The following is a 26759-nucleotide window of genomic DNA, read 5'->3' as shown; positions in this document are numbered from 1 at the left end:
ATATTAGTATGCTTTAATGAGATTGATATTGTTATGATGATTTGTTGTCAATATTATTATGTTGCTTAATCATGCCCTCTCTTGCAGGTTTAAAGGGAATTTGTATTTACAATCACGCTTAATAAGATAATTAATAATCTTGTTTAGGCTAATATGATTATAATTCAAGTGATCGCCATTAATAGTTTTGTTTGTGCATTAATATTCAACCAACATAGATTAAACAGGTTTAGGATTAACCTATTGATTGTATGTTAGTCAGAAACTGCACATGAATATGAGAAGAATAAAGTAGAGGCCTATTTTTAGGGCAGGTTCAATCTCTTTTAGGTTGGATTTGTACCTTCATCCCCGAATATCCAGTCACGGTTCAGTGCCACTATGGAGTTAGCGATCTCATGGATCGTGAAGGGGTGTAACCTTCACCCTGTGGACAGTTTACAAGTTCCTAAAACTTGTTGGGGACTCTTTTGCTCTAGCTTCTTTCCCTTTGGACGCCACCATGCTTAAGTGTATGATCACTCTAGGGCTCAAGTGTGGGATGCTTGAAATATTCCCTACAGTTTTTTGGAGACTCCACTAGGGAGGATTTCTATTTTAGTTCCTAAAATTTATTTTGGCAATGATTTAGAATGAGTGGATGAGACTCAAAAGTTCTAAATATTCATGTGCGTAATTTTGATTGACATTATTGGCATAAGCATAAAAAAGGTCCGCATTGGAAAGACCATCCGTTATGCGTAAAAAACATAATATTTTTACATGTAGGAAATTTGGGAAATATCTTTCGCAACTAGGATCGATAAAACGCTATGAAAAACCGAAAAATTCAAAGAACAGAAAGCTGCTAAGGCATGTAGGAACCGGCGCCGAGAAAACAGTGCCAGCGCCATGTGATTCCTCTGTCGCCGTGCGATAGCAATGTCGTTTGGCGACAGGGTTATCGTCTGGCGATAGGCCTTGTTGTCTCGTGCCATTTTCTTCCAATACAAAGCAAGAAATCTACCTTCTTTGTTTCTACCGATTCTAGTACTGTTCGCTCGATTTTACTTCCTGATTGAGTTTTTCTCACTTTTCTGAACCCATATGTGTTCTGCATATGGCCATAACCCTCTGGGAATTCACGCTCAATCAACCCAATCGAACGCTTATGGCAACGAAGGGTACATCCGATTTTGTTGAATTCACCAAACCGTGGAAGCGAGTTTAACTTGCGGGGTCCCATCCACACGCACCAACCCTTCTAATGGTAAGGCTTCCGCGCGGTTCATCCAGACTCATAACCATGGACCATCTTTGACCAACCCTTATCCTTGAACTTTAGAGAACTTCTAACTTGTTGCGCAATTTGAGCCAATTGATTCTCAATTATCTTGTTGTGTGCTTGAAGTTTTTGGATGTTCGCCTGCATATCCGCATTGCTTCTTCCCTGTTGTGTAATGAAAGTCTCAAGCACGGTTTCAAGGCTAGACTTTTGAGGAGATGGAGGAGGAGGAGCGGGTTGGTTATATTGTTGTCTTTGTTGGTTTTGGTCCCTTTGATTAGGGTGACAGTATGGAGCTTGTTGGTTTTGTGGATGGGGTTGGTTGTATTGGTTTTGAGGGGGGCCTTGGTTTTGTTGCTTCCACCCCGTGTTTTGTTGGGGTTTCCAACTTTGATTGTAGGGTTGGGAGTATTGATCATTTCTTTGCCCAATGGTCGCCGCTTGTTCTTGGTTAGTTTAGTTGCAATAGGAGGACAAGTGATCATTTCCTCCAGAAGTCTCACAAGACATGACTTGTGAAGAAGAGCTTGGAGATGTAAGGGTGGCTTGATCTAGCTTGTGAGCTAGCATATCAAACTTTGTTGCAATAAGGTCTATTGCACTAAGATCGTGGATCCCACCCTTCTTTGCTTGAAGTTGCCTTCTATCACCTCCATATGCGTAGTGCTTTGCCACTTCTTCAATCATCTTGTATGCATCATCCACTGATAGATTTTTAAGGCTACCACCGGCCCCGGAATAAAGGTTGGCCCTTGAAGTAGGAGTAAGACCATCATAGAAGCTTTGAACAATGATCCATGATGTGCAACCATGGTGTGGGCATTTTCTAGTGTAGTCCTTGAAACGCTCCCAAGCTTCATCAATCTCTTGGTTGAAATTGGTGATTGTTCTTCTTAGTTTTACGGTCTTTTCGGGGGGATAATACTTTCCAAGGAAAGCTCTAGTGACTTCATCCCAAGTGGTTAATGATCCCTCTACTACCGTTCTCAACCAATGCTTTGCTTTATCACGGAGGGAGAATTGAAACATGTGCATACGGATGAACTCTTCCGTAATATTGTTTTGCTTGATGGTTGTGCCCAACTCGAGAAAGTTGTCCAAATGAGCAAAATGACACTCATGAGAACTACCACCAAATTGATCACTTTGGATCATACGGATGAGTTGAGGTGAAAGCTCAAAATTATTTGCATTCATAGTGGGGAGACGTATGCCACTCCGTAGTTGGAATGCGTTGGGGTAGTCATAATGTCGAAGCAACAGTTGAGGAGAAGGAATATCATTATCACCCATGTTGTCTTCTTCATTGTTCCCGAGAACCTCATCCGAGTCGGAATCCGAATAGACAATAGAGAATTCCGGAGTACCTTGCAAGAGTCTCCTTACGTTCCTTATGGTCGTGTTCAACTCTAAATCCACGGGAATAAGCGGTGATTGCTTACTCTTTCGTGTCATGCAAAGTCAAACAAAGCTAAGAAAACGTTAGCAATGACTATCACAAGTTAAAAACGCAATTAAGCAAAAATACATAAGAAAAATTATGATACAAATATTGATGAGTGACATTTATGTCACTCCTAGGATAGTGTTTATGCCTTGTTTTAGCTTGTCTTAGGGTGTTTTGTAGTTGTTTTGTTCAAATAATGCGTGCATACATGTGTCGATGTGATTTTAATGAAATCGCGTATATTGTTGTATGCTTGCCTTCATTGCGTGTTTGCACCGTTCCATATACCTTATTGCTTCCCTTGGTGTTTGTGCTTAGGTATTTGAAGTCTTGGATTGCAAAGAAGAAGCCAAGCAATCATGAGAGAAGAATCGAAGAAAGCAAGGTGCAAGGGCGCGAATAATGTGCGGGCGCGCAGCCCTGTGAGAACCCGTGCAAAATTGGCGAAATTGCAGAATCGAGGCAGAAAGTTTTGCGCAGCCTGTGCACGACATGTGCACGGGCGCACACCAACACCGCGCGGGCGCGCAGCTACGGTGCGCGGGCGCGCAGCCAGCAGCACGAACGCACACACCAAAGCACAAGCCGCGCAACCCACAAATGCGCGGGCGCGCAACTACTTTGCGCGGGCGCGCAGGCTGCTGCGAGGGAGCGCAGGCCGCTGCGAGGGCGCACAGACCACTGCGAGGGCGCACGCGCGGGCGCACATCTACCATGCGCGGGCGCACAGCGGGTCCTGTTCAGCATTTTTGCTCGATTCTTTATATATTGCGGGACTTGTTTTGTAAAAAAGAACTTGATTCCTTTAGATCTTTTTTTTTTCCTAGTTTTAGGAGAGCTTCTCTCTCTAGGTTTAGCTTAGGGTTAGGGTAGTTTAGAGAGAGAAAGTGAGGGTCTCACCATTGTTGAGCTTGGATTTTGAAGAAGAAATTGATCATCTTTTCTATTGATTTACATCTTCAACCAATGAGAATCTCTAACTCTCTCTCGTCTATTTTTATTGCTTTGATTTTTATTATTGTTTTAGTTGTTGGTATTGCTTGTTAATCATGTTGATTCTTGGTTATTTGTTGATTAATCTTGTTATTATCATGATTAGTGAGTAATTTCCCCATTAAGGGGATGGTTGTGATGTAGTTGGATCTTGAGAATGTTCAAGGGTTTGGAATTGATTTATTGTGATTAAAGTCTTTATATGCTTGATGTTCTTCAATCTACTTGCAAAATGCATGTTGTTAGTTGATTGGGAGTGAATCTTTGCTAACATGAAACGGAAGTTGACTTAGTTAAGGTTCATTATTATCGATTGTTATTTAATAGTACCTCCTAGTATATGGTTCTAATGTGGAAACATAGAGGCTATATTAGGAGAAGCCAATTGACCCCGGAAGCCGGCTAGATTGGACCCTTTATTTCGATATTTGAGCATGTTTAGTTCATAATTAATTCAATTTCTATGCCTTTGTTTATGTTCAAGTGAATGCTATACCTAAACCATTTCCCTTAATGTTTTATTTCTTGTTTTAGCATATTTAGACTTTAGTTTATTTATCTCCTATTCCGGATTAGCTTAATTGTCGATAACATTTGGGGGTGTTTATCCGTTCTCTGTGGTTCGACCCCTATGCTTGCCTTATACTCGTATTAGGTTTGTTTAGGTTGTATAAATTGTATTTGATCTAGGGATAGACAATTGACGACGCGTTTATTCCCTCATCAAATATGCACACTTAGACTCATTCAACAATAATACATTCAATGTGACTTTGCCTCCCCGGCAACGGCGCCAAAATTTGATAGGCTGTCGTCGAGCCTACCAAAGATAAAAAGTCCTATCTTGGTCTCACTAGCTAATAGCAAGGGTAAGAAAGGGTCGAACCCAAGAGAGGCGTTGAATCAACCACCAAGATACTACCGTTTAAGTAAGCTGAATGAAGTCGGTATTGGTTTGGTTTTATTTAACATGTACTAGTTCAAAACAACTAAGACTAAAGGGAGATTAAACAATATTTAGAGGATTCTAGGGCTCGGGAAATACCACTCAACTTCATCACAAATCACAAACAGCATGTAGCAAACAATGGTAAATTAAGGGGATAATATAGGGGAAGTCATCTAAAGCACCCAACTACTCTCTCAAGCTAGAGGGATTACTTGAATCATGAATACAACCTACTCTCGTGGTTACAAAGCACAAAAAAAGTATTAAATCATAATCACGATGACAAAAACATTCCCTTGACTGGAAATTCCTATTCTCATGGCATTTCAAGTCAATTAAGCATAAGGGAGCTAACTCAAGTTCATCTCTTGATCCTTCGTTGAGGAACCTTGGATAATAGTTCTAGCAATGGCCATATACAAGAACTAAGCAGTTAAACCACTTAAGCTCAACTAATTAACACCCAACAATTACCAAAATAACACATGCAACAAGCAATTAGTGACTACATTGAGGGTTTTACCCAAACCCTAGAAAATTAGACTAATCACAATCCATGGAGATTAAAGCAATTAAGGTTTTCAAGATATTCATGAACAAGATTGAAACTAAAGATTAAGCTAATTAACAATCTAGGCATATAAGAATTAAGAAAAATAATTAACAATCAAAGCAATTAAAATGGAAGAGAAGAGTAAGAAAAGTTACTAGAAGCTTCAACTTTGAATAACAATGGTGGAACTTGTCTTCTACAATGATTGAGATAGAAATTTCCAAGCTAATAATTAAAATCTAACTAATGATTTGAGAATATTTGTGTTTCTAAGATTACAAACTAAGAGAAAGCTCTAAAAACTTCGATGCCCGTACAAAAGAGCTAAGGGGAGTATTAATATGACCCCCAAATAAAAGGGACGGAGAAAACAAGAGTCGGGCTCGTCTGCAGGTTAGCACGGCTGTGTAGTGCAAGTCAGAAGCCCAGATTTGGCCTGGGAAAGACGCACGGAAGTACAGCCTTAAGCACGGCCGTGCTTGGGGTCGTGCACGGATGTACTGCACTCTTACACGTCCGTGTGATGAGCGTCATTTATGGCACTTAACAGAATAAGATTTAGGTTCATTTTCTTTATTTTCTTTCATCATTTTCATATAATTTTCTTAGTTTTATTTGATTTTTCATTTTTATAATTCACTTTGGTTCTCTATTAGTTTTTACGAGTTTTTCATGTTTTTAGTTGATAATTCATAGTTTTAGTTTTAGTTTTATTTTGCTATGCTTTCTCTCTTTGTTTTATTTGTGTTTTATAGGTGAATAATCAAGTCAATTTGCTCATTTTGGGACTGCCTTGCTCGCGGGTACTCATGCACCACAAAGGGCTGCGTGTGCGCGGCACAGGGGTGCTTGCGCGCAGACCCAGCTATGCGCGCGCGCGGCTGGTGGGTGCGTGCCCACGGCCCTATGTAGCCTCCTTCGCTCGATTTTTCTATTTATAGCTTTTGACTTTCTTTTTTTTAGAACGACTGATCTTTTGTACTTTAGATATAATTTTCCAGAAATAGTAGAGGGAGAAGCTTAAGATTTACTTGTTTGTACTTGAATTTGATCTTAGATTTCAATTTGATCTTAAAATTCCTTCTCTAATTCAAGGAAAGTTTGTAAGATTTCTTTCCTTTGATTTACTTTTAATGCAATTCCTTCTAGTTTGTTGAATTTTGATTGAGATTACATTCCTTTCTCTAGAATTTGTTGATTGATTTTCTTTTGATTAAGCTATAAATGAATATGAATTTCATTGAATTTGTTTTGTTCCTTAATTTCACAATGATTAGTGAGTAGATTAGTTGCTAGGGAGAAGGGGAAGCATGCTTGATTGATGATTTTTGCTCGTTGATGATACTAAATTGATTGGATTGTTGCAATTAAATTGGTTGACATAGTTGTGCATGTGATTAATTAAACTAGGAGTGTTCAACCTATAAGATTAATCTAGATTGCATTGCAAATTTCAATGACATGAACCCTTGATTTGAGAATTGCTTTAATTGATTGAATTTGATTGTGATTTTCCTTGTTAGCCATTCATAGTGAATCCTAGCTTGGCTTATAAGAGATAGCTTTTGGATTCCTTTGATTGAAACTATTTTTTGTCCCTTGTGATGTTGAATCGATTGAGTGATCTATAAATTAGCATAATCATTAAGCTTGCATGTGGAACCTATATCCCTAGTGTTTAGCATAATCATTAACCAAACTTTTGGATGCGGGAATCATATTCCCCATTTCTAGTTCTAGATGGGTCTCTCCCGTTCACGTTGTCCCAAACAAGGGAGGAATGACCGTCGTTGAGAATAAGAAAGGTGAACTCATTCCGACGAGGATGGTCACGGGATGGAGGATGTGTATAGACTATAGACGTCTAAAAACATCTACAAAGAAAGATCATTTCCCCTTTCCTTTTATTGATCAAATGCTTGAGAGACTAACAAGGCAAAAGTTCTATTGTTTTCTTGATGGTTATTCGAGATTTTTCCAAATCCCTATCCACCCGGATGACCAAGAGAAAACAACCTTCACTTGTCCATATGGTACATTTGCTTATAGGAGAATGTTGTTCGGCCTTTGCAATGCTCCCGCGACATTTCAGAGATGCATGATGAGTATATTTGGAGATATGTTGGAAGAGGAGATGGAGGTTTTTATGGATGACTTCTCCGTAGGAGGTGTTTCATTTTAGGCATGCCTTGAAAACCTTGAAAAATGTCTTGCAAGGTGTGAAAAAGTGAACTTGGTCTTGAATTGGGAGAAATGTCACTTCATGGTGGAGGAAGGCATAGTCCTTGGCCACAAGATCTCTCACAAGGGGATAGAGGTGGATAAAGCTAAAATTGAAGTCATTGAAAAGCTTCCACCTCCGGTGAATGTAAAGGGAGTGAGATCTTTCTTAGGGCATGTCGGGTTTTATAGAAGATTCGTCAAGGATTTCTCGCTCATTGCAAAGCCCCTCAACGATCTTCTTTAAAAAGATGCCGAGTTTGTATTTGATGATAAGTGTTTGGAGGCATTCAATAAGTTGAAGAAAGCTCTAATCTCTACTGCTATTTTTCAAGCTCCAAGATAGGATTTACCATTTGAGTTGATGTGTGATTCAAGTGATTCGGCAATAGGAGGTGTCTTGGGTCAAAGAGTGGACAAGAAACATCATGTGATCTATTATATGTCCAAGACTCTAAATGGAGCTCAACGGAATTACACTACAATGGAGAAGGAATTCTTGGCTACAGTTCATGCTTTTGAGAAGTTCCGTTGTTATCTATTGGGTTCCAAGACCATTGTCTTCACGGATCATGCGGCCCTCAAGTATCTTTTTTCCAAGAAAGAGTCCAAGCCAAGGTTGATCCGGTGGCTTCTTGAGCTCCAAACCTTTGACATTAAGATTAGAGATAAGAGAGGAGCGGATAATGTTGTGGCGGACCATCTCTCTCGTTTAGAAAATTCTCAAACTCATGATGTTGGTTCTCTAATTGAGGATAGGATTCTTGATGACTTCTTGTATGCTATTGAAGCAAATAAGCTCCCATGGTTTGCCGATTTAGTGAACTTTCTTGCATGTGGGGAGTTTCCTCCTTCCTGTTTTAAGAATCAAATAAAGAAGCTCAAGAGAGAGGCAAGGCATTATGTGTGGGATGATCCCATCTTATACAAGCGAGGGGTCGATTGCTTACTTAGACGATGCGTGCCAAACGAAGAGGTGCCTAGTGTTTTGAAAATGTGCCATTCGGATCCAAGCGGGGGCCATATGGGTGTCTCTAAGACCGCCACTACGGTCCTTCATTGCAGTCTATGGTGGCCACATCTCTTTAAGGACTCATGGGGCTTTGTAAAGACATGTGACCGATGTCAAAGAGTTGGTAACATCTCCAAGAGAAATGAAATGCCTCAACAACCCATACTCGAGTTGGAGGTGTTTGATGATGGGGTATTGATTTTATGGGGCCATTTCCGTCATCTTTCGGAAACCAATATATCCTTGTTGCGGTCGACTACGTGTCTAAGTGGGTCGAGGCCATTGCCTCCCCAACTAACGACCACAAAGTGGTTATGAAGTTGTTTAAGAAAATAATTTTTCCATGATTTGGGGTACCAAGGGCGGTGATAAGCAACAACGGTTCTCATTTTATTCACCATGCCTTTGAAAAGATGTTGAGGAAGAATGGATTCCATCAATGATTTGGCCTCCCATATCATCCCTAATCGAGCGGTCAAGTGGAAGTCTCTAATCGTCAAATCAAGCTCATCCTTGAAAAGACGGTTGCGAGAAATCAAAAGGATTGGTCGAAAAAGTTGGATGATGCTCTTTAGGACTATAGAACGGCTTTCAAGACCCCCATAGGTACCACTCCATACCGCCTAGTCTATGGCAAGTCATGCCATCTCCCGGTTGAAATTGAACACCGTGCTTTGTGCGCAATCAAGAAGATAAATTTTGACTTGGCAAGTGCGGGTGAGAAAAGGTGGTTAGACCTTCATGAGTTAGAGGAGCTTCGGCTTGATGCCTATGATTGTGCTAGTGTGTACAAGGCTCGTTCCAAGGAAACAAATGACAAGCTTATTGAGAAGAAATATTTTTGTGTTGGCGATAAGGTTCTTCTCTAAAATTAAAAAATAAAGTTGTTTCTCGGAAAGCTCATGTCATGATGGAGCGGTCCCTATTTGGTCAAGAATGTTTTTCTAAGTGGTGTTGTAGAGGTCTCAATGATGGATTCTTCTTCTCCGTTTAAGGTCAATGCCCATCGTCTCAAGAAGTATTTCGACGGTGCTTTTGTTGGCCTTGTTCACTCATTGCGTCTCCGACAACCAACATAATTGGTGGAGGACGTCGAGCTATGACGGTTAACAAGCTTACCCGGGAGGCAACCCGGTTTTCTAACCTTTTTCTTTTGATTTTACGATTTTCTATATTTCTTTTATCCTTGAGAACATTTCTTATTTCTCTTTATTTTTGTTTTTTCTCTTGACTTTAGGTACCATGAGATTGGATCGAAGAAAATTTCCAACAATTTTGGTGTTACCTCAAGATTTCATGAGGTTTGGTTAAGCTTAGATGAAGGAGTTCGTTGGGTTAATATGTTATCGTGTTTGCATTTTCATTAACTTTTATATTCACGTTCGAGTAAATTTTGGATTATTTTTTGTGAAATTTTTGAGTATTTGATCATGACACTCGATAGCGCCGGTGAGAATGCAAACACGAGAGCATATTCAAGGGTATTTTTATTCTTTCTCTTCCCTAGCCTTTTGGTAAAATCTTTCCGGAATTTGAACAAAGTTCGATTATCTTTTGGTGCACGCGCACCCCCTACCTGCGCACGCGCACCCCCTACCTGCGCACGCGCACCCCCTACCTGCGCACGCGCACCACAGGGTTCAGCAAATTTTTGGCATTTGGTCGAGAAATTCAGCCCTTCCCGAGTTGCATGTGTTGCGCACGCACCATGATTTCGCGCGCACGCACCACAAGGGTCAGGGATTTCATGCGAAAATCTCCCTCTAGCATGCTCCAGCTAGTGCGCACGCACCAGGCCCTGCGCGCACGTACCAGCCGCAGCAGCCAGGTGCGTTCACACCCCCCCTTTTACCCCAAAACGCACCCCTTATTTCTCTTTTATCTTGCCCCGATTTTGCCCCATTTTTCCCAACTCCATTCACTCATCAATCCCTATTATTTCTCTTGCAAAATCAAACTAATTTCACCTCTTTTATTTTCATTTTAACATCAAATTACAATTAAACACATCACATTTTCGAATTTTAACCAAAAAATTTAAGATTTTCGAACCCAATTTCGAAAATTTTGGGTTATTTTTCGAAATTTTGAAGCTTTGTGTTGAGGTTTGGAACTTGTCTTTGGGTGTTCTATTTGTTCTTAAATCTTCATTTTGGGCAATTTGCAAGTAATTTAAGGCTTCATTGAGGTATAATTTCTTATTTTCTAGTCATCTTCTTCCTCATTGTTCAACCTTGAAACCCTTGTTTTTTCTTTCATGGTAGAACTCCATGGTTAGTTCTTTTAACTTGTATTTTGTGTTGAATGATGTCATTGAGTGTTTGAATTGAAGCTTTTTCATGATGAATTTGTATAATTTGATTGAATACTTGAATCATAATTGTTGGTCATTTTCTCTCTCATGGGTATTCTTTATGATGGTTTTATTGCTTTGATAATTCAATGTATGAGATTATTTTACTCAATTTGATTCATGATTTGGTCTCTTGTGTTCAATTTTGCCTTTAATCCATGCCTATTTGCTTCAAATTCATGATTCTATATTAATGGCATTGTTCATATGTAGCCATCTCTTGCTTCTATTTTGAGATAATTGCATTTGTGCTTGATTCTTGAGCAATTACTTATGCTTATTATTGAAAGATGACAAATGTAAAGACTGGCTCATGAGTTGTTTTCCTTCTTGTAGATGGCTCCAATCCGTCAAAAGAAGCGGGCAAGATCAAGTTCAAGCAAATCTAGGCATGTTGTTCCACCTCCTCCCGAGGTAAAAGAAACATACGGCATTGAATTTTCTAAAGAATCACATAGGGATCGTTTCAAGCGTCTATCCAAGAGGAAGCTAAGACCAACAAGATTCTACGATCAAGCAACAACCAAGTTTCTCGGAATAGATGAGGACGTTCGCCTTCTAGCAAAGGGCCTTGATCTTTTATAGTTTTTGGATTTGAGCGCCCCTACTTATGCTAGGGTGACCTATGAATTTCTTTCTTCTGTTGAAGTAGTCCGAGAACCGGTTGAAAATTCCTCAAGGATTTTGACTTTCCAACTTTTCAATAATAATCACACTTTGACGAATTCTCAACTATGTTCATACTTCAAATTTCCATGGGCCGAGGATGCGATCATTGTATCTATCCGGCACATAGTAGAATGGAAAGTGACCATGGATATAATGAGCAACGTTGGTGGAGAAGTATCTTGGAGGAAGGAAAGTATAAGCCGCAAAATTCCAAGACCGCTTCCATGATTCATCCGGCTATGCGGTATTTCAACCGTATCCTCACTTACGCTCTTTTCTCCAAGGACTCTTTGGGAGCTATCTCCCGAGAAGAGCTTTGTTGGTTGTGGATAGCCGATCAAAACGACTTTGAGAATGAGCTAGTGGATTTCACGGAGCATTTGACCAATCGATTTTTGGATATCCGTGATGGAGTTAGCCTATCGGGGAGCATCCAATTGGGAGGGATGATTTCTATCCTAGCTCTTTTCATCAATGACGACTATAAGACTTTGTTAAATGAGCTTCCCCCACTTATCGATCCTCGAGAAAAATCTTCTTCTCATTTCCTCAACATCTCCGCCCTTGTGCACCAAAAGTTCCTCGATCGTACTAGAAAGGATGATGTTTTCATTTGGAAAGTTTCCCGGATTAAAGAATGGTTCCTAATCCCATGCAAAGAGGCAACTACCCGACCAAAAGAGAAAGATTCCTTGTCTTGGATGCCTCTGGTGCGAGATATTGATCCTTCTATTCAACGAAGGACATACCATACAAGAGGCCGCCCAACCAATGTCTTCTCATCGAATGTTCAAACTCTTCCCCCGGTTGAAGTGGGAGGTACGCCTATGCCTTCCCTCTCTCCTACTCCTTCTAATTTTGATTTGTCAACCATTCATGCTAGGCTTGATTCTATTGCTAATGTGTTATATTCTATGCCTTCGATGCAAAACGCTTATCTTGGTTATGACTATCATACAAATCATTAATATGATTTACATATTCGGAGGGGGGAGATTGAGCCCTATGTGAATTACCCGTATCTCTCGGTCCAACAAGGACCTATCCCTCAAAGGGAGCCTTTTAATCCTACCGTTGGTCCTAGGCCTTGCTACCCTTATTGGGAGGGCCCTCATGTTCACCCTAGTTCTATCATAGGCACCACCCCGGCCACTTACGACTATAGGCGGCACAGTGGTTGTGATTATACATATGATCCGGCTAATTCTTCGCCCTTTCCGGACCCCGAGACTTTTGGTAGGTCGGGTAGGTAAGGTGAGCCGGTCTTAGATGATTGGTCTCATTATTTTGAGGTTAATAGAGCTAGGAGGGAAGGTTGGTTAAGGGGTAAGGCTCCCATGGAGGTGAGCGAGATGCCTAGCTCTAGTCATGTGATGGAGACCGGTGAGGGGAGTTCTCATTCTACCCCTTACCATAGTGCGGAGTGATACTACCATGGCTACCCCCCCCCCTTCTTATGTGCTTTATATGATGTTTCTCTGTTGCCTATATGTCTTTGGGTTTAGAGTTAGGGGGGTAGTCCATTTTAAGCTTGGGGGTGCTTTATGTCATTTGTTTCTGTACTTCACCGTTTCCCCCTTTGCTTTTGTAGTTCATTCCTGGTCTCATATGCTTCTGGTATTTCTCTCTGTGTCTTTTGGTTTTATGATGATGATGTTGTACTTCTGCTGATTTCTTTACCCGGTTATTGGTTTTTGTTGTTCGTTTCGCTGATCGCTGTCCGCTGTGTTTCTTTGTGTCTCTATTATGATGATTCCTGATGATGATTGTTTGATATCTTGTCTCCTAATACTGCTTTAGTGTGATGATTCTGCTTCCTATACTCATTTGATCCTATTCTTGTTGCTATTATTACTTTTTTTTTATTTAGCTTCATGCATTTTATTTTCTCTTTTCTTCTTTTCTTTTGTATTGAAGTTACTAACAATTTTCTTTGTATATAGTTTTTTTTTTTTAATTATCACCTTTCTCTATTACTTTTGCTTTGGATTTCGACGATTCGTAAAGGTGCTCTTATCTTTGGCGCCCGGTGAGATCTTTCTACTTCCCTTCTTTTTCTTTTCTTGGTTGCTTAGTCTAGGATTAGTTCTAGGAGAAGTTGAATGGTTCGAGGTTGTTTGCTTTTTAACACCCTAGTGTGTTTGGGAACATTGGCGTTGTGGCCGAATGTTCACTTGTTTGTTGGTTGGGATTTATCTGTGTTAGCATTACTTCCTTTTTGCTTTCTACTTCTCCTTTACTTTTCTATTTTTCCCTTCATTTCCCTTTTCTTCTTTTTCTTTTTCTTTTGGTTTTCTTCTTCCTTCATGTTTTCCTTTTCTCTTTTTCTTATTCTTTTCTGTTCTTTTTATCCCTTGCTCTCATTATTTTGTTTTTAGTCCTTTTCATTCCTTTAAAAAGAAAATATATTAAAAAAAAATATATATATATATATATATATATATATATATATATATATATATATATATAACAAACAAAATATGAATAAAATGTTTTTGAGGCATTGCTTTTCTTTCTTCATGTTTTTGCTTTTACTTCGGACTTAGTACCACTTGAACTTGCACATTGGCTATTTTTCTTCCTAAAATCAATGGTTTGTACGGTTTGAGAGTATTTTTGGTTGACTCTAAGATAGGGTATGCTAAGGTAGCGGTTTAGACCTTTTGGGGCCTTGAAGCCAGATTCTTTTGGTTTGTGGTAAGACGGAGTTGCTTCCTTTGGTGGATTTGACAACTTTAGTAAGTTATTGCTACAACCGTGTGAGGATTTTTCTTTTTCAAGCCTTCATCATTTTTGATTGTGCGGCGTGGATCCTTAACCTTTGCATACCTAATCTTGAATCTTGACTCATAATTCTCAAACACAAGACCGAACCAACTAGGAAGGACAAAGGAAATTTTTCGGTGTGGTAATTTTTTATTTCTAGGATTTTCTTCTTTCTTTTATGTTCGTTGGGTTTACATTTGCCATCTTGCTAACCATTTGAGCCTTTCCCCTTCTTTTCAAGCCGCATCTTTAGCACTTTGAGCCTTTTGTTTCTTTTTGTTCCATTTTTGGTTTTTGTGAAACAAATGGTCATGCTTTTGGAGTTTGTGGTCTATAAAGTTGGATATTGGTTTTATTTGTAAGCAAGCTCATCTTTTGTATATATGGTGAATAATGGCTAATGAATATATGAAAAAGCCTTCAAAAGTTAAAAAAAGGAAAGGACATAATAAATGCAAATTCGAAAAAGCCGTTAAAAGTTAAAAGAGGCGAGGACAATTGCTTTGATAAAATGAAAATTACAAAAAAAAAAAAAAAAAAAAAAAAAAAAAAAAAAGTGAAAATGAGAAAATTTAAAAAACAGTTTGATGTGATTCTTTTCCCTTTTCAAGCATTGAGGACAATGCTTCCTTTTAGCTTGGGGGAGAAACGTTTACGCTTTTTGTATATATGCTTGTGGAAATAGCTTTGAATAAGCTTGGGGATATTAGTTTGTTTTTGTTTGGTGACTTCTTGGTTTTGGTGTTGAGGTTTGGCCAATCTTTGCTTCATAACCTAGGTGTACCACCAAATTCTAAATTTTAGGCCTACCCCTAACCTTTTGCCCTTACGTTACAACCGTTGGGAAAGTCCTTTCGACCTAGTGGTTGAGTCATATACCGAGGGAGGGCATTATGAATTAAAGCCTAAGGAAAAGGGATGCAAGGTCAAGATGTCGAGAACCCTCAAATTCTATTCTTTTCCGGTTCCTTCGAGGAACCATAGAGACGCTTACTAAGGGAAGATTTGAAGCCATTAGGGAGAACGCGGTTAGATTGGTTGGGATGAAAGTGGATTGCGCCTCATTAGTTCTCTACGCTTACCATACCCTATGTTTCAGTCAACCCTTGATATCTTAAAACGTGCTTACCATTGTTGTTTTAGAAAGTTTGATATCCTTCGTGCTTTGATCATGTGCAAAAGTCCATTGTATAAGCATTTCTTTTCTTTTCAAGGTTTTAAACTTTCTCTTTTCTTTTCTTATGCTTTGCCTCCCTTTCAATAAAAAGAGTTATAGGTTAACCTCTTTGGAAACCTTTACGAGAGCATCACTCGTCCTCTAAGGCGATCTAGGGGTTTAAATGACTTGTCTTTAGTTGCTAAAATTGATCGTGATTCCTTCGAAAGTGAGTTAGTATATATTCCCATCTTCTCTAGTTTTCTTGTTTCTTTCTTTGCTTGAATAGTGTCATCATTTTCCCTTGGGTTTGATTTTGTTTTGCTCGAGGACGAGCAAAATTTTAGCTTGGTGGTGGAATTTGATGAGCGTCATTAATGGCGCTCAAAAGAATAAGATTTAGGTTCATTTTCTTCATTTTCTTTCATCATTTTCATATAATTTTCTAAGTTTTATTTGATTTTTCATTTATATAATTCACTTTGGTTCTCTATTAGTTTTTACGAGTTTTTCATGTTTTTAGTTGATAATTCATAGTTTTAGTTTTAGTTTTATTTTGATATGCTTTCTCTCTTTGTTTTATTTGTGTTTTGTAGGTGAATAATCAAGTCAATTTGCTCATTTTGGGACTGCCTTGCTCGCGGGCATCATCTCGAGTGCACTGATGATGGGGATGCTCGGGAGCGCGGAGTTTGATCAAGCAAACCGAAGGACCCAAGGCCTCGTGCACCACACAGGGGTGCGTGCGCGCAGACCCAGCTGTGCGCGCGCCCGGCTGGTGGGTGCGTACGCACGGCCCTGTGTAGCCTCCTTCGCTCGATTTTTCTATTTATAGCTTTTGACTTTCTTTTTTTTGAGGACGACTGAACTTTTGTACTTTAGATATCATTTTCCAGAAATAGTAGAGAGAGAAGCTTAAGATTTACTTGCTTGTACTTGAATTTGATCTTAGATTTCAATTTGATCTTGAAATTCCTTCTTCAATTCAATGAAAGTTTGTAAGATTTCTTTCCTTTGATTTACTTTTAATGCAATTCTTTCTAGTTTATTGAATTTTGATTGAGATTACATTCCTTGCTCTAGAATTTGTTGATTGATTGATTTTCTTTTGATTAAGCTTTAAATGAATATGAATTTCATTGGATTTGTTTTGTTCCATAATTTCACCGTGAGTAGATTAGTTGCTAGGGAGAAGGGGAAGCATGCTTGATTGATGATTTTTGCTCGTTGATGATACTAAATTGATTGGATTGTTGCAATTAAATTGGTTGACATAGTTATGCATGTGATTAATTAAACTAGGAGTGATCAACCTATAAGATTAATCTAGATTGCATTGCAAATTTCAATGACATGAACCCTTGATTTGAGAATTGCTTTGATTGATTGAATTTGATTGTGATTTTCCTTGTTAGCCATTCATAGTGAACCTTAGCTTCGCTAATAGGAGATAGCTTTTGGATTCCTTTGATTGCAACTATTGTTTGTCCCTTGTGATGTTGAATCGATTGAGTGATCTATAAATTAGCATAATTATTGAGCTTGCATGTGGAACCTATATCCCTAGTGTTTAGCATATTGACTTTTTCGATTTGTCTAGCTTCTTGACATTTACTTACCAACCACAACCATTTATATTCTTCGAATTAGCTTGACATAGGCTATAGCATCCTACTCATTCCTTTGGGTTCGACCCTTAACTTACCATATACTTGTCTTAGGTTAGTCGAGTGTTTACAAATTAGGTTTGGCTCTAGGGAGAGGATGATAACGACCTACATTTTCCTCTTCTCAAAATGGAAGTGACCCATTGTTTCAAACATTGCTCAAAACATAAAGCACGATGTTTAAAACGTTGTTTAGTCAAGTTGTTACGAGGGGCAACAAAGTGTTCAATAAATTGAATTAAATTCACGCCTTCTTCTGCCCCAATTTTGGCCATATCGTTGTCATTCAAACAAAAAAATCGTTGAAAAACAGGTTAAGAATCTGATAAGGTAGGGGCATATTTCACGAGGAGAGTATTTGCACGGAAGCCTAGTAGAGCCTCAAACTCGCCAGGCAATGGGACAATTTCATCCCCTTTAAAGAGGAAAAGATGGTGGTTTGAGTCCCAATGATTAACGGCAGAACGGAGGAAATCAAAATTTATATTAAGTTGCATATAGCTTAATAGGGAGTCAAGGTGGTATATTTTAAAAGCTAATTTATCCTCGGTTGAAAGGGAAGTGACCCATTGTTTCGAACGTTGCTCAAAGGTTTTTACCATTGTTCAAAAAAAGAGAACGAGTAGAAAGAGAGCAATATTCTTGATAATATTACTAGCGAATGAATGTGAAATGATCAAAAGACTACACGAACCCACGTTTAAATAAACCCAAACGGGGTGTTTTTTTAAAAATTTTGGCCCAAAGGAAAGTTCACCCGCAGGTGGTGCGCGCATCTCACGAGTTGCGCGCGCCAACCGTGCGCAACCAATTAACATGCGTGCGTTAGCCGCGCGCCACCCATCCAGTTTCTCGCGCCCTGTTCTTTCGCGACATGTTGGTTGGTTTATTTCTGTATTTCGGACTATCAAATAACGGAATATCAAAGAAATTTTATGACTAATCCATACGCTTGCCTTTGTTAATTTTGTTTCCTTGCTTCATTCTTTTTTATTTTTTCTTTTTCTTTTTTTTCCTAACTTCCTTTTTATTTTCTTATTTTCTTTTAAGTTCTTTTTATATTTTATTTTTCCGTTTACCTTTTTTCTTTCCCCTTTGGTTTTCTTTTCGTTTTTTCCTTTTCTTTTCTTTTTCAGTTATTTTTTCGAGGGGGGTAAGTCAGGAACCCTTTCCCTCCCTCGGAAATTTTTTCTTTTTGGCTTTTTAACACTTATGGAAAAAATATGACATACACAAAAAATATGCGTCATATGTTCAACAGTAAAAATAAAAAGTGTGTGTAAATGTACATTTTCCGTAAGCCAAAAAAATATATATAAAAAGGGAAGTCAAGATGCTCGGCGACTCCCGGAAGGCTGCTGTACATCCTAGAAAATCCAAAACAAAGATTAATACACGAAATGTGTAATAACTTTGAAAAAACAAAAAAAAAAGAAAAAAGAAAAAAAGCAAACAGACTTACCGCGACCATCCGATGATCACGGCATGACAAAGCCACGAGGGCTCTCCGATAAGCAGCTCAGAAAGCACGCATAGTCCTCACCATGCCATTCACAGTCTCTCACGGAACCTCTCTAAAAAATATATATATAATATAAAGACAGCTATAAAACAAATGTGTATGATATATGGAAAAGGAAAATATACATGTACAGAATAAACATACTGACTCAACCATCTTCGGTACGAACGGTATGTCCTCAACCTCCACCGCTGGAAGAATCTCACGAATTACTAACCCAAAAGCGTCGGTATACGTGATCTCAGCCTTGGGAGGCACCCAACCACCCAGCTCGACTCGCTGAAAATACAAACAAAGGAGTCAAGGTTCCGAAAACAGACAAAGAAAAAATAAAAGAAAAGAAAATTACTAACCGAACGAAAGCTGGAAAAAGAGTCAGCCTGGATGCGACGAATGTCAGGTATGATGCACACAGCAGCACCAGCTGCTCCGTTGGATTACCAAGGATCGCCTGAGCTCGATCCTCGGTAGACAGCAGGTCCGGACACAGCATCCAGTTCGGAGGGTCTGCAGGAACCAAAGGCTCCTCGGACGAAGACTGCCAGAGAACACACTCGCTTGTTAACCAAGCGTCCGTCCTTTGGAGCACAGAGAGTCCCTGATAAAGGGCCCGAAAACGGCAGCGAACTATGCCTTCCCGGACAGCCTCAAGGACCCTGACGATCAAACTTCAACGACGGAGATCGATCTACAAAACAAGACAACATGAGAAAATCATTCCAAAATAATATATATATATATATGTACATATATATATATATGTATATATATGTGAACATGTGTTGTCAAAATCATACTCACCGACGCACGAGTCGCCGAAAGAATCCTCCGGCGGAAGTCGCCGGCTGAAGTTACTCGTCTTTTCCCCATCGTGACCAGACAATGGCCGATAGGATAACGAGCCTCCCCAAGTATCCTGGGAGCTAGAAAAGGCAGGAACGATTACCCCCAAGCCTAAAGAAAAAGAATATAATTAATCGAAAGCTGAAATGGTGATGAAAAACATATAAAAGATTAAGATACGCACCTCGAGGATACGACCATGCCACCAGATGGAGATTCGAGGCACCTTAGTAGCTGCCGCGGAATCCGTCACCCCGGTCGCCTTGCCTACAGCAGCAAGCATACGGGCATACAACACCTCCGCGTAACTCAAGTTATCCACTTTCCCCAAATCACTAAGGCAAATGAGTAACCCGATAACGAAATATTCTCCCCGATCACTCAGTAAAGTGACAGAAAGAACGTGGGCAATGTATATCGAAGCCAGCTACTCAGGGGTACACTGTTCATCAACCTCATCAGCCGAAAGCTCATCGATAAGAACCGAGTACGGACAAGACTGCGCGTGCACATGAAGGGCCGCCGCAAGACGGTTTCCCACAGCCTCTCGTCTGACCCCTTCACGGCCTCCATAACCACAGGCTCACCTCCAAAAGGAAAACCCCTGATCATAGAAAAGTCAAAACGGGTAACCGTCATCACTCCCCATGGGAAATGGAAAGTGTTGGTGGAATCCCACCAATACTCCAGTAACCCATGAAGGAAAGCTGACGATCCAAGCTGACTCGATAAATCCTGAAGAGCTGCCAGCTAAGGGTTGATCCCCAAAAGCTCTACCATCTCCTTTACCACGTCAGGTAAACTCTCGATACGGCCTCTTAAGTCACCTGAGCCGTACAAACGCATGCTGGGCTCGCTCTAACAGGAAATATACGTAAAAATATGATTATGGAAAAAAAGAGAGAAGCAATGACATAAAAAAGACGGAGACGTAAAAGAACTCACTATGCCGCGCCAACTGCGAATCGAAATGTGATGGTGTAGGTCCCACTTAAGGACCTGAGGGTCCAAGTTGGGAGGAGCCTCCCTGTCCACATCCTCATGGCGACGTCGATCAACTCCGACGTATCGCTCTCGAACCTCCTCACGAGGACGTGTCAACCTCTTTCGAGGGCGAACTACCTCGTCAGGCACGGGTCCTCCTAGGTCCTCCTCAGCATCGGCAAATGGAGAGGAATCCATGCTATAAAGAATAAAATTCCTTCTTAGTTTGTTTTTTCCTAAAAAGACTAATATACGTGTTCTAGACTCATTTTGGCAGCATAATGGCTGCCGAAAGGGCAAAACACGAAAATTGAGTGCTACCCACGCTTGGGGGCTACGATACCCGCAGTTAAACTAAGTAAATGGGGGCTTTTAACACCCACAAAAGCAATCCTATACCAGTTTCAACTAAAGTATTCTAGAGATTATATTCCTAAATGTCAAAGAATTAACTACTTTTAGACGAATAATAATAACATAAGCATAATTATTGTCTACCAAACAATCTTGAGGTTTGAATATGGCAAAAAACAAGCTAAAGTATATATCTCGCGCCATTTTTCGGACTAAAAATTTTCGAATCATGATTCATGAAAGTAATTATAGTTCTAATACTATAATTCACTTCATAATCAACAAGTATAACCAAAATGAGCAAGCAAAACAACAAATTCAAGCCAAAATTCAAAGAAATATGCCAAGAACGAACTTAAACAAAAAAATGCTCATATAAGGTTCAATACTCAACCATTTTCGAGAAATTTGGTAAGAAACTCCTTAAACATAGCATAATAATATAGGGAAAACAATTTCAAGAATTATAAAGCAAATCGGAAACCCACAAATTCAAATTTTGGGGTTTTACGGTTTGAAAATTCCCCAAATTCAGCCAAGAAATAAAGGAAAAAGGAAAAAAACTTACATTGGATTATGGAAAATATGAATAGGGGATGAGATCTACTTCTTTTAGCTTCAAAAAACAAAGAAATTCGAGCTTATTAGAGAGAGAAAGAAGAGAAAATAGCGAAGGAAGGAGAGCGAAAGAAAGCAAAATGAAAAATCGCGCTCAGCAATATTTTTTTTGCTGATTTAAATGCTGCGCGCAACTCAACCAGTTGCGCGTGATAGCTCAGCTCAACAAAGCACGATGCACGCGCCTGGCCAGCGCGACGCATTGAGTTGCGCGCGGATACTTCACTAAAAAGACCGGTACTTTGATTTCGATCCGTTTGATTTATTTCTATTGGTTTTTGCTCGTTATTAGACATAATGGCGCGCAAATTATCGAAATCTTTTAATTGCTTTGCATCTTGTAGTTTATTTTCTTTTTTTAATAGTTTTTTGCATCATCCTGCATGCACACCGTGCTTTGTGCCTTCCCTAAGCATACGTTTTGGACGTTTTTCGTACGCGTGTCTTAATATGTTCTGTAGTGGCGCTTTACGTAAAAGCTCCCATATACAGGTTTGTCATTTTACTGTACTGACTTTACAAATGTCACGTTCTTTTCTTTTACAAATGTCATTTTGGCGTCCACAGCAAAATTATCGTACAACGTAAAATTATATGGCGTAGGTGTTGTGTAGACACCCAAATGTGTCTCCCCAAAACCAAACCCAGTGATGAATACCTTTTGCATCGAATGATTATTGAATGATATGAAAGTGTGAAAGGTCAAGTGTTGCGGTTGGTTTTTATAAAAAAATTTCTATCTGTTTTCGAAAACAACTCTAATTTATGAAAGCAGCCAATCTAGTTTAGTTTGGTCCACGACAAGGGTCCAATAATAGTGTAGTTGGATGGGGTTTGCAAAGAGCTTTCCAACAATATATTATAAGGCCAATTCCAATGAATAATGAGGAACTTATGGCCAAAATACTAAACTGGGCCCGGTTTGATCTTTACATGCGGCCCAATGATCTAGGGGAGGGCCCAATAATCATTATTCCTAAAGTTATTAGAATTGATTATAGTCTTCTAGAATTCTCTAGAGGGTTCTCTTTAATCCTAATAAGATTAGAATTAATAATTATATTTTGATAAAGTTTTATTTGGAATAAAATATTATTTTATGAAAAATACGATTTCAGTTTCATACGGACTTTACAAATCAATTTTTATTCATATGTGGACTCCGTGTTGAAAGCGCGTAGAAATCCAAGCTGTCGCAAGACGACAGTCCTGTCGCCACGCGACAAACCCTGTCGCCTGGCGACAAGGTCGGTTTTGCAGCGACAGCATGGAGTTTTATTCCTTATCAAATTCTACCTATTTCCGGACTGTTTTCTTATAAATAGGTTCCTGAACCTCCGTTTTTAATCATCTACAATCATCAATCGACAACAATCTCTCTCTTTCTCTAAAGCTAGAAGCTTTCTCTCTCTATTCTTTTTCTAAACCTTCCCTCTTACAAAATTCCGCATTCACAAGAACTAGACACACCTAGCCGAGTTCGAAGTTGCCTTCGCCCTAGACGTGAAAGGTTATAATTTCTGAGGGTTTGGTCCCTAATCTCTATTTCAATTATTTATTTTAATCGTTTGATTTATTATTTTCCTTGAAGTTACTAACGCGTGTATTTTGTTATTAGAAAGAGATACGAGGCATCAAAATATGTAATCTTATTGATCTATTCTTGTGGAAAGCATGTTTAAATTTGTTTAATTCCTAGTATCATGTTAGGATGTCTTTATTGCTTTCTAATATCATGTTTAGGGTGCTTCCTATGCTTTCTAATATCATATCAATATCATGTTAGTATCATGTTAGGGATAAAGCTTTGATCTTTATTGTTTAGTGACATGCTAGGGTTTGTTATTAATCTTGTTAGTATCATGCCTAGGATCTTGCTATTAACATTATGCTTTAACATGATTATGATAATTATGATTATTATGATTGTTATCAGGATTATGATTATTATTTTTATGATTATTATGTTGCTTGATGTTATATTCATTGTTATTGCTAGATCACGCCCTCTCTTGCAGGTTTAAAGGGAATTTGTAACTTGTAATCACGCTTAATAAGATAATTAATAATCTTGTTTAGGGCTAATATGATTATAATTCAAGTGATCGCCAATAATAGTTTTATGTGTGCATTAAATTCAACCAACATATATAAACAGGTTTAGGGTTAACCTATTGTTTGCATGTTAGTCAGAAAGCGCACATGAATACGAGAAGAATGAAGTAGAGGCCTATTTAGGGCAGGTTCAATCTCTTTTAGGTTGGATTTGTACCTTCATCCCCGAACCCTATTTGGTTCAAGACCTTTTAGAGTTGACGATCTCTTGGATCGTTAAGGGGTGTAATCTTCACCTTATGAACGGTTTACAACTTCCTAAACCTTGTTGGCGACTCTTTTGCTCTAGCTTCCTTCCCTTTGGACGCCACCATGCTTAAGTGTATGATCACAGTGGGGTTCAAGCTTGGGGTTAATGGCTTAAAATATTCCCTACAGTTTTTGGCGACTCCACTGGGGAGGATTTCTATTTTAATTCCTGAAATTTATTTCGGCAATGATTTAGAATGAGTGGATGAGACTCGAAAAGTTCTAAGTATTTCTTGTGCGTAATTTTGATTAGCATTATTGTCATATGCATAAAAAAGATCCTCATTGGATAGACCATCCGAAATGAGTCAAAAATATAGGATTTTTACACGTAGGAAATTTGAGAAATATCTTTCACAACTAGAATTGAAATAACGCTGCGAAATCTCGAAAATTCTAAGAACGTAGTTACCTGCTGAGGCATGTAGGAACTAGCGCCTAGAAAACAGGGCTTGTCGCATGTAAAGTGCTTCTGTCGCCTGGCGACAGTGGCACTTTTGCGGCGAGAGTCCCTGTAGTCTGGCGCCAAGTTCTTCCAATACCGAGCCAGAACTCTGCCTTCTTGTTTTGACCATTTCTAGCACTGTTGGCTCGATTCTACTTCCTAATTGAGTTTTTCTCACTTTTCTGAAACCCTTATGTGTTTTACATATGGACATAACCCTCTGGGGGTTCACGCTCCATCTACCCAATCGAACGCTCCTGGCAACGACGGGTACATCCGAGTTTGTGAATCTACCAAACCATGGAAGCAAGTTTTTAACTTGCGGAGTCCCATCCACTCGCGCCAACCCTTCCAAAGGTAAGGCTTCGCCGCGGTGCATCCGGACTCATAACCATGGACCCTCTTTGACTAACCCATATCCCGAACTTTAGAGAACTAGAGCCATGGTTAGGTTGCAAACTCCTTGCATCATGTTTTGACTATTTGTGCATTCTTTGCTTGTGCATACCTTATATGTGCTAACCGTTTGTTTGACTTGTGTTTAAATCTAATAAACCAATTAATGACTAAAAAGGATTTTGTCTAATTAATGAATTAATTAATTAATTTGACTAATTAAAGACCAATGAAATAATTAATCTGACTTAGTACGACTTTAGGCATGTCCCCTTAGAGTAAAATTACTAGAAACAGTCCCAGATTAATGTTCCAGAAATGGCGTAGGAGTTTGGGTTGTGGCGCCGCATTTTATAGTTTGTCTCCTGGCGACAGGTTTGTCGTCTGGCGACAAGCTTTAAATTGTGGCGACAGTTCTGTTGTTTCGGCGACAGTCCAAATTCTTACTCGAGTCATCACGACGACTCTATTTAACAGTCTTCTAATCAGTTTAATCAATTTGTTAAGTCCTTAATTGAGTCTAGGCACCTAGTCCCATGGTCATACACAAGAGTCAAAGCATGTCACTTGCACTCACTTATAAAACACACACTTAACATGTATGTCACACCTTGATCATGTCTAGAGAGTCTGACTCTCCAAATCAATGACCCTGCAAGACAACAACAGATAGAGCTCATCCAGGAAAGTTTGAGCAGATTATCTAATGACTATAGATTGCAAGGCATCAGCTCACAAGGGGTCTCGGTGGACAAGGATCTTCTTCCGTAGAAGTTCAATGCCAACGAAATCCCGAAATTCAAAGCAATGGATAACCCTTGTTTTCACTTAAGAGCTTTTGAAACTATAATGAATATTAAGGGAATAAACAAAAAAGCTTTTAATTCTGTATTTTCTCTATCTTTAGAAACCGTTTGTCAGCAATGGTATTTCCCTCTCGATAAAAAGAAAACCTCCAGTTGGTAGTCAATTGTAAACGCTTTCATCGATAGATATAAATGCGATATTCAAGTTGAAACTAATCATAGGGAACTTGAAATACTCAAGCAGAAAGAGAATGAAGGCTTTACTTCTTTCTTTAATAAATGGAGAGAAACTTCTGCAAAGATGGTTGAGGTGCCTAGTGAGAAAGAATCTGTGAGGATAATTATCAAGAACCTCCAAGAAAAATATTCCAAGCATCTCAAATACCAAAATAACTTGCACACCTTTAAGGCCGTCTATGACATTGGTATCAATATTGAAGACGACCTAGCTAAACAGAAAGATGTTAACAGTACCTCTAGTAGTGGCTGGAAAGACAAGAAGAACGACAATCCTTCTTCTTCCAAAACCACCCACTCAAATAATGTTACCACCTTTAATTTGAGTGAAGTCCTCGCCATGAATAATCAAGGACAAAAGAAACCACTTAGGAGGAACTTTACTCCTATTGGTATGAGTTATGACCCCACATTCGATCGCTTACATGCAAAAGGTTTTATAACTCCCATAGGAACGTTTGGGGACCCACCTGTCGAGAAGAGGACGGCTAGCTGGAACCCCAATGCACATTGCAAATATCATCAGGGTAGGGGCCATCTCACAGAAAATTGTTGGATGCTAAAGGAAGCAATTCAAGATTTAATTGATAACAACAAACTTCCATTGCCCCCTACAAGCAAAAAGCCAAGTATCAATAGCGCACCACTGTCAGATTCCTTGGCTATTTCCGATGAGGAAAATCAGGTTGACCCCTCAAACCTCATCAAACCTGTCGAAGCTATTGAAGAAAAGGAGGAAATCTTCGAAGATGCCGAGGATCATTTTCCTTGTGGACAAGAACCTGCGACAAAACAAGAAGTGTGTATCCTTATCCAGGTTGTGTTGGAAGCAAGAGAATTATTACGCGAGGCCATGGAAGTGGTAAAAGAACGAAATGAACCACTCAAAAGTAGACCTGTTCTTAAAGGAAAGAAATCATTCTCCCTCCAAGTAATTGACACACCCGAAAGGAGCAATAGGCCATACACCCTAATTGGAACTGCTTATGCAAACATGTTCAAAATGCTCTCCGAGAATGGTAAAATTCAACCTCTCGAATCGAGACCATTTGAATCACTAAAAAGGAAAGATAGGTGCTACTGTCCGTATCATCAATCGGGAGGACATACTAAAGAAAATTGTTTCAAGTTCAAAGACTTG

General features: G+C 39.3%; 1 pseudogene; it reads left to right on the top strand.

The window, feature by feature from the left end:
• The first annotated feature begins 2069 nt into the window (after nt 1-2069).
• Nucleotides 2070-2164, top strand: LOC145565770 (small nucleolar RNA R71; annotated as a pseudogene).
• Nucleotides 2165-26759: the final 24595 nt, after the last annotated feature.

The sequence above is a fragment of the Chenopodium album genome, chromosome 10 (genome assembly GCF_948465745.1).
Source record: "Chenopodium album chromosome 10, dcCheAlbu1.1, whole genome shotgun sequence".
Lineage (NCBI taxonomy): Eukaryota > Viridiplantae > Streptophyta > Magnoliopsida > Caryophyllales > Amaranthaceae > Chenopodium > Chenopodium album.
The sequence above is the reverse complement of the archived record's forward strand: the minus strand, read 5'-3'. Positions and strand labels throughout refer to the sequence as shown.